This window comes from Microcebus murinus, chromosome 12 (genome assembly GCF_040939455.1).
Source record: "Microcebus murinus isolate Inina chromosome 12, M.murinus_Inina_mat1.0, whole genome shotgun sequence".
Lineage (NCBI taxonomy): Eukaryota > Metazoa > Chordata > Mammalia > Primates > Cheirogaleidae > Microcebus > Microcebus murinus.
Window position 1 is genome coordinate 29,413,843 of NC_134115.1, and position 9,174 is coordinate 29,423,016.

Consider the following 9,174-nt stretch of genomic DNA (forward strand, 5'->3'; position numbering starts at 1 on the left):
TCTGCGCCTGTAACAGTAAACGACAACTTCCCCGTTCCCCTCGCGTCAGTCCCTGACAAGCACCGCTCAACCTTCTGTCTCTATGAATTGGTCTACTGTAGGTACCTTATGTAAGTGGAATCATGCGTTGTCTTTTCGTGAGTGGCCTTCAACTCTGAGGTAAAACACCCGCATACATCAGATTAGCCATAGTCAGGGGCCGCCCTTGGGAACGGCACCCGAGGGCTGTGCGTAAAGGCCTGGACGGTTCCGTGCACCCTCAGACGAGTGCTGTTCTCTCTGCCAGCGGCTCCCATCACGCCCATTTGTCACCAAGTGCAAATGTGGACGCCATTCCTTTTGGCTTCCCAGGCTGAGAGAGATTACATTGGACCTGGGGTAGGGGAGGGGGGAATAACTGCTCTCACTGTGAGATAATAAACAGTGGTTCTTACACCATTCAGGTTTGTTTTTGTGGTTTTTTTTTTTTTTTTTTTTTTTTGAGACAGAGTCTCACTTTGTTGCCCAGGCTAGAGTGAGTGCCCAGGCGTCAGCCTGGCTCACAGCAACCTCAAACTCCTGGGCTCAAGCGATCCTGCTGCCTCAGCCTCCTGAGTAGCTAGGACTATAGGCATGAGCCACCATGCCTGGCTAATTTTTTCTATATATATATTTTTAGTTGGGTCAATTAATTTCTTTCTATTTTTAATAGAGACGGGGTCTTGCTCAGGCTGGTTTCAAACTCCTAACCTTGAGCAATTCGCCTACCTTCGCCTCCCAGAGTGCTAGGATTACAGGTGTGAGCCACCATGCCCAGCCACCATTCAAGTTTTGACTAAGAACTTTCGAGGATCTAAAGAAAGCTCTGTGCCCTTTTTCAGAGAAACACACAGCACACATACTTTTCCACATAGTTTCAGGGGCTTATAAACCCCGATTTAATTTGAGTTCCTTCAAAAGCAGACCCTGAGATAAAGACTTGGGTGCAAGTCACGTCTATGAAATGCAGTCCCAGGGAGCATGATAAGGAGTAAGACAGGGAAGGGCGGAAACCCAGGAAAGGTGCGTTGGGCCATGGGTACCAATGTGGACAATCGAGGCTCAGTTTCTCTGGGGACCTTCCGAGACGATGTGCAGAACATACCTCAGAACTGTCCCACCAAGTGGTGAAGAAGTTAGTGTTTACCCTCTTGCCCTTTATTGGTTGGGGGCTGTTGGGTTAACTCTCCGATCGTCCCAGCCTGCTCTGCCCTCGGGCAAACGTGCCCCCGCAGCCACAGAAAGCCTTCAGCCAGAAGGGAGACAGGTGTTTGAGAAGAAGGCTTCCAGGTCTGTGGAACTGCTCGCCAGCGCTGAAGGTAACCTCTGGGTGGGCTGAGGGGATGTTGGTGGAACATCAACACTGTTTGCTACAGATCCCGGGAAGCTCATCCCTGCACCCAGGCTAAGAGCCTTCGGAATAGGTTTACTAGCATCTTTCCAGCTGTCGTAGCCTGTTCTGGTTAAGCAGTGGACAGCTTGCTTGTATTCTCGGGCCTGATCTCTGAGCAGATATTCAAGGGAACCCTGTCCCAAGCCGCCTGCAGCAGACATCCTTGCTGAGATTGCACCAGCCGCCTCATCTGCGGGTTTGATCCAGCTGTCCTTATTTACTCAAGATGTTCATTCTGACAGCAGTGAGTGCAAGGCCTGGCCCGGTGGGCTCATGTGCTTAATTCCATAGTTTATGAGAATGAAGCACACGGTGGGAATCTGCAAAAAGTTAAATGGAAATGACCTTGCAAACCCACCTCAGATTGGATTCTCTTTTATTCACTCTTCTGCCTTATAATTAAAGCTTATGGAGGATGCAATTCTATTAAGCAATAAGCTAGCAACAACATGGGGACATGGATAATAAATTGCAATTTTAAAAAATCCCAAGCATGAGCATCAGGACTTGTTGGTGGTGGCTTTCCTAATTGTCACATCGGGGAAGCAGAAGCAGAGCAGGAATAATTAGACAGGATCTGGGATCTTGGGTTCTATTAGGGGTTGAATTGTGTCCCCCAGAAAGCTGTGACTTCTGAATATGACTTCATTCGGAAATATGGTCATCTCTTAGTATGCATGGGGGTTTGGTTCCAGGACCACTTGCAGATGCTCAAGTCCCTGATATAAAATGGGGTCATATTTGCATATAACCTACCTGCATGCATCTTCCTGTATACTTTAAATCATTTCTAGATTACTTACAATACCTAATACAATGTAAATGCTGTGTAAATAATTGTTATGCTGTATTGTTTGGGAAATAATGACAAGAAAAAGAATCTGTACATGTTCAATATAACACAACCATGCTTGTTTTTCCTGATTATTTTCCATCTACAGTTAGTTGAATCAATGGGTGCAAAAGTTTAGATGATCAAGTTAAGATAAGGTCATTAGGATGGGCCTTAATCCAATACGCCTGTGTCCTTATAGAAAGGAAATTTAGACACAGAGACAGACCACACAGAAGGAAGACAACGTGAAGACAGGGAGAGAAGATGGCCATCTACAGACCAGGGAGAGAAGGACTGAGAACAGACCCCCCTCACAGCCCTCAGAAGGAACAAATCTTTCTGACAATTCGCTCTTGGACTTCTAACCTCCAGATCTGTGCGAAAATAAATTTCTGTTGTTTAAGCCACCCAATCTGTGGCACTTTGTTGCAGCAGCCCTGGGAAACTAATTCAAGCTTTGAATAAGGAAACAAACTGAAGTCCGAGCTTGGGGAGAGGGACAAAGCCGTTAGAGAGGACGAGGCGCAGGAAGAACTCAGCAGAAGTAGTGCTGGGCATCTGAACCATCACAGCAGGTGCCTCTGAGTCACCAGGGATCAGGGACAAGAGTCAAGAAAGTTAAGTCCAGGTACAGGCAATCAGAGAAGGATTCGCTCCATGAATGGGCTCAATGAATGTTTGCTGAAGAAATAAATGAATGAAGGCGTAAAAGGCATGAACTTGATATTAAGAAAAAAATTAGCTTGAGTCTTGGGGATGTTGATGTATTTCCCGGGCTAGAAGTGATTGTCAGATGTGGCTTCGTAGGTAAGACACTGGCCAGGAGAACCAGCAGTTGGGAAGGTCTTGCGGCTGGTTGAGCATGCAGCACTGTGACTACGTAGCCATGTAGCCCTCAGCCACACATCCGTTCATGCACAAGCACGCTTGGCGTGCACAGTGCCCCAGACTATAAAGATGAGGAGACTAAACTTCCTTGAAGGGCTTTATAGATTGTGAGGGGCAAATACTTGTAAACAAGGAAGGGCAAAGGATGTATTTCCAAAGATGCTTGCTGCATCATCGTTTGTAATGTTAAAGAGTTGGAGAAAACCTTAGCACCCATGTATGGGGGAGTGATAGAAATATGGCATATTAACCAAATGGAATATCGTGCAGTGAAAAAAAAGAAAAGACGATCTCTGGGCATTGTTTCAGTTAAGACTAGTTTAGGGTATGAGTGATAGAAAATTTGAAATTAGAGTGGCTGTGACTAATACATAATCTGAAATTAGAGTTTCCTGAAAAAAATTTTCTTTCTTTTTTTTTTCTTTTTTTGAGACAGAGTCTCACTCTGTTGCCCAGGCTAGAGTACTGTGGTATCAGCCTAGCTCACAGCAACCTCAGACTCCTGGGCCTAATCAATCCTTCTGCCTCAGCCTCCTGGGTAGCTGGGATTACAGGCATGTGCCACCATGCCCAGCTAATTTTTTCTATATATTTTTAGTTGGCCAATTAATTTCTTTCTATTTTTAGTAGAGACGAGGTCTTGCTCTTGCTCAGGCTGGTCTCGAACTCCTGACCTTGAGTGATCCTCCCGCTTCGGCCTCCCAGAGTTCTAAGATTACAGGCATGAGCCACCATGCTCGGCCTTCAAAAATTTATTTCTATTTATGTAAACAAAAGCCAGAGGTAAGCAGGGTGATAGGATAGCTTGACAATCACCAACTTAGGCTCCTCCTCTTAATATTCTCTCATGGTCTGAGAGCTGCTGCTAGAGCCCCAGCCATCACCTCTGTGTTCCAGGCAGCAGGAAGAAGGAATGAGTAAAGAAAGGAAAGTCTTCTTTTTATAGATACTTTGCATAAGTCGCATGAGTTCAAAGTCAGAGGCATTATGAGTGTTATGGTATAAGGTGTCTGTTATGGAAAAATAGACCTTATACTGAGTGGGAGGAGCTGAGGAAAAATGGAGGGTCAGAGAAGTCATCACCAACTGGTGATTTTGAAAAACCAAGCACACCCAGCTGCAGAAGAAGGGCTGGAAGAGGGAGTTTATGAAGAGGTCTGTAGGAAGCTGCTGCTCCCTCAGGGGTCATCAGTAAGGGGTCTGAGGGTGGCCCAGGGGCTGCTGCTAGTCAGCAGGGCTGGCGGTTGGAAAGAAGAGCTGGACAGGCCATGGAGGAGAGAGAGCTCCAGCCAGAACATGCTGGACACCTCCACATCCATCTCTTACCATATTGTAGAACAAAATGGCCGTTAGAGAAGAATGGCCACTGCCTCACTTCTGCCTGCTAAGTCTCATAAAAATCCCTTTTTTGGCCAACTATGCTCTGGAACCATACATGAAATGTAATTCTGGGAAATGTAGCTCCAAGTTTAACCAAGTTGACGTAGCACAAACCATCACAATCCATCATTCTTCCCCCTGGCATCCATACATGTCTTTTTTTTTTTTTAAAGGCTTTTAATTTTGAAATCAAGATAATAGTAAAATAATGCCTCTATATAACATGTTGCACTGTCCCTCATACAATGGAAAAAGGCCGACCCTCTCTCCAAAAGAGGACATGCACAGGTTTATGTGCCCCCTTATCCATTACTGGGTGATGTTCAACCTTCTTCCAGCCGAGTTATACTCTACGTGCTGAGATTTAAGGCTAACCACTGTTAGCACATCCTTTGGTAGACAGTAGAAGAATTGGAGATGGAAAAACAAAAATGTACTGGTTAATATATATTAAAAATATGTCCATATCAAAGCCAACAGTGGTTAATACTGCAATCCTCATTTCTATAACTGGTCGTGCGGTCCCAGCTGGTATTTATTACTTCTCTCTTTCCCCAGCCATTCCGTATTTCCTTTTCTCTCAGCAAGTAGTGCAGCTGGTCGTAATCTTGCATGGTAGGGTGGCCTAAGCCTTCATTCCAGCAGGGTCTGGGCCATGAGCAATCCCGGCTGTGTTGGATTGTTGTAGTTTTCCATTAACTTTTATCTCAGGACACAGGAGGGCTGGGAGATAGCCTAAAGGATCCCCTACATTCCACACATACCCCCCCCCCCGCCCCCGCTTCTCCTTGACGGTCAGGATCAGTCTCTCCAGCCAGTGAGTATAGAGACTTTTTTATTTTTTTGCTTGTTTATTCTTTGGTGTGAGGAGCCCAAAGTGACCAGGTCAGCTCAGATTTCAGTTTATAAAACCATTGTTCTATCTCCCAGTGGAAACGATTTCTCCCTTGGGATTTAAGGCCTCTTAACCAACAGGGCCCACAGTTGTGGAGACAAAAAGCAAAAATTTGGTTAATGGATCATTAGGGATAATAGAGAGAGGAGCCATTTCCACTATTACCCCTTGATTCCAGGGCACACAAGATCTGGCCATGGGAGAAACATGACAGTATGCTGGTTGGTAATTTAGGGTATGTATCGCATCCTGGTGGATGTTACCCTGGCCCTGAAAAGTGTTGCTGCGTAGCTGACACGACAACTGCATGTTAAAAGGCCATCTCACCATTCTATCCAGCCAGCTGCTTCCGGAGCCTGGTAAGACAAGTGACTTCAATGAGCACAGTCCCATCACCACACCTGATTTGCTGCACAACGAGTTCTTTGGTCAGAGACAATTTTGTGCAGGGCACTATGACAGCAAATGAGGCAGAAGAATCGTGGATAGGGAAGGCAAATCCATAGGCAGGAAAAAGTGCTACCCTTTCTGTGATGGAAGGCGTCCAGTGTAATCAACCTGCCACCAGGGGAACTGCTGGACCCTCAGGGGATGGTGCCCCATCAGGACTTAGTGTTGGTCTCTGCTGTTGGCAGGTTTGGTGCTCAGCACTGGCTGTGGCCGTATTGGCTTCGGTGGGTGTAACTCCATGTTGCTGACCACATTATTAATGTCCATCCCTGCTATCAGGGTCACATTGTTGATGACCCCATGGAGACAGACAGGAGTTGGAGGAGAAGGCTGAATGACACAGAATAGCTTACCTTGTTCACTTAGTAATTAAGGTCTTCCTTCGCTGAGGTGGCTCTTTGGTGAACATTCACATGAGACTTAACTACTTTCCAGACTCTGTGCTCACTCAGAGAAGTCTATTCCTATAATCCTTTCCTAAATTTCTTTGTCACCAATTTTCCAAACATGTCCCTTCAAGTCTCTGGCCATTTACCCACTGGCTATGAATCAGTAGGTCATACCACTGATTATCATGAGTCATATCACTGATTATCATGAGTCATATCACTGATTATCAACCCTTCCAGAAAGGAATAAACAACCAGATGCATTGCTCAAAGTTCTGCCACTGGGAGGATTTCCCTTAAGGGCTTTGAGAAAGGGTATAGCGCTTAGCTAGTGGTCTACTTTCAGGTGATGCTAGCATTTTGGGCCTGATGATCTATAAACCAGGCCTAAATAATTCATCCTCAATCATTTAGTCATAGGGAACACCCCCTTAGAATGCAGGTGCGGGCTGCTAAAGAAGAAGGGAGCAGCAAGAGTAGGAGCTATTCTCAGCCACTTGTCTGGACAACTTACTTCTGCCTTCAGGATGTGCTTGGGTCACTTCCACTCCATGAAGTGCCACTATGCATGCTCAACTTTATGACATAATGAGTCAGGCAGTGCTCAATTAATGATGGGTATCTCATGCCCCATGTCAACTTGGTGGCTCATGGTCAAGTGTTCAGTCTACACTAGGGCTCAGTCGCAAGCCAGCAACTATTTCTCCTTACAGAGGATGGTATAGATTTGCCCCCAAATCCTGAAGATATGCACTGTGACTCCCCAACAGGGCCTTTCTAAAGGCTCCATCCAGCACGCGTATCTGCCACAAACATTTCAAACACCAGTGGCTTTGGTGGGCCACATGGCCCAAGTGGCAGAGCAGCTTGAATGGCAGCCTGGACATTTGTCAAAACTGACAGCCTTTGGATTACTTGGTAAAGAGTTAAAGTAGCACTTCCAAATAAGGTATATGTAGCTTCCAAAATTCAAGGAGGACTGCTAGCCATTATGCCTATTTCTTAGTGGTAGGGGGACCCAGATAGAGCAACTTGTCCTTCGCTTTGGAAAGAATATCTTGACATGCACCAGGCACCTAGATTCCTGGGAATTTCACCTAGGTGGCAGGCTCTGAACTTTGGCCAGCTGTATCTCACTCTCTGGCATGAAGGTGGCTTGCCATGCTGTGTAGGGTAATGGTTACTTCCTACTTCACAGGTTCAAAGATCATTATATCATAAATGCAGTAGACCAGTGTCATATTCTGTGTCTTGGAGAGGTGATAAAAGAATCCAGACTGGATTTTGACAGAGGACTGGAGTGTTCACAGAGTCTGGAGGTGGACAGTGAAGGTGCATTGCTGAGCCTGTCAGCTGCAAACAAATGGCTCCTGATGGTCTTCACCAGTTAGGGTGTGGAAAAGCATTCACTGCAGCAATTATCATCCTTGAGCCCATTTAAACAGTGGGTTGTGAAACCTGCTGAATTTGAAAGATTCCAAATATTTCCCAAGCTGTATGCCTTGTTAGTATTTCTGAGGGTGACGTGCAATGTCTGCTGAACCCCCTCTTTTTACTACAGCTCTGCAACTCCTTCTTTGCATCAAAATGAAAATCAGAACTGTTAGAGGCATTTGGCGCCTAAAGACAAGTTACCCAACAGGTACTAAGTGACAAGGAATGGTGGTATATATGAATTTTGTTACATGCTGGAATGTGGAAGAATAAAACATGCCCAGGTGATAAGACAATTCAGACACTCACTTTGGGTACTTTCCTGAGAAGATCTGCGTAAAAACAAATAAACAAGCACTTGTATATAGAATTACACTTTCTCATTGACTTCCATTGCATTTGGTACTGTGTGTAAAGATAGCAAGATGAATGCAGAGTCACTTTCCTGCGGTACTCATAGGCCAGATGGGAAGGCAAGATTAACTTAGCTGGAATGAGTTCCCCAGGCTGGTAGTTAAGAAGGGATTTTTGATGAAGGACTTTAAAATGGGTGGCATCAAATACTTGCTGGGGAGAATATCACTCCCTAATATGAGGGGAGTAGAATAATAGGACAGCTGGCCTGGAGGGGACTTCAGAGGCCATGTAGGACAAGTCTTTCATGTGACAGATGGGAAAAATGAGATTCATTATGTTAAAGGGACCATCACACAGCTAGAAATTTAGTTGCAGTGAAACTCAATATCCTGGTACTTCCCCTTAGAAACCAGACAATCATGAACAAGTTGCTTAACTTCTCAGTGCCTCAGTTTCCTCATCTATAAAATAAGGATAATTATAGTGCCTACTTCATAGGCTGTTGCAAAGACCAAATGAGGTACTTAACATAAAGCACAGAACACAATGGCACGGAGAAAACGATAAATGTGTTATCATTATTAACTGTAGTTAAGACAGGCTTCTGATTCTTACACCAGCGCTGTGTCTAATAGCCTATGCCTATCTTTGAAATAGCTTCTTGGAATCTGAGTGCCTGTCAGAATAGGACAGGTGCAAACTTGTCTCCAAGGGGATTAGAATACGGTCTTTTCAGGGTGTCCCTCATCACCTCCAGCCAGTAATGATCTTTAAAGAGTAATGGCAGCCACTTGACTTTCACCTCTTAAATCTTGGGCAATGTCATTCTTGGCCAACTCTAACTCAGATTCTGGGGAACATATTCCTCAGTTGACAATAGGACAGCACAGTGTGCCTCTTCTCACAATAACCTAACTTCATGTCAGTCCTTCTTCCTCTTGCAAATAAGTGACAAAGTGTGCCATTTTATTGCATCCTTACACACTGCCAGCATCACATGACATTCTAGCTAGTGAAACTTTCTTTTGTAATGTGGTGGCTTGCCTTGTTTAGAGGCTCAGAAAAACATTCATAGACACCTAGAATAGTTACCCACTCCTTCAGAAGGGTGTGTAGCTATTGGAAATCTCTCAGC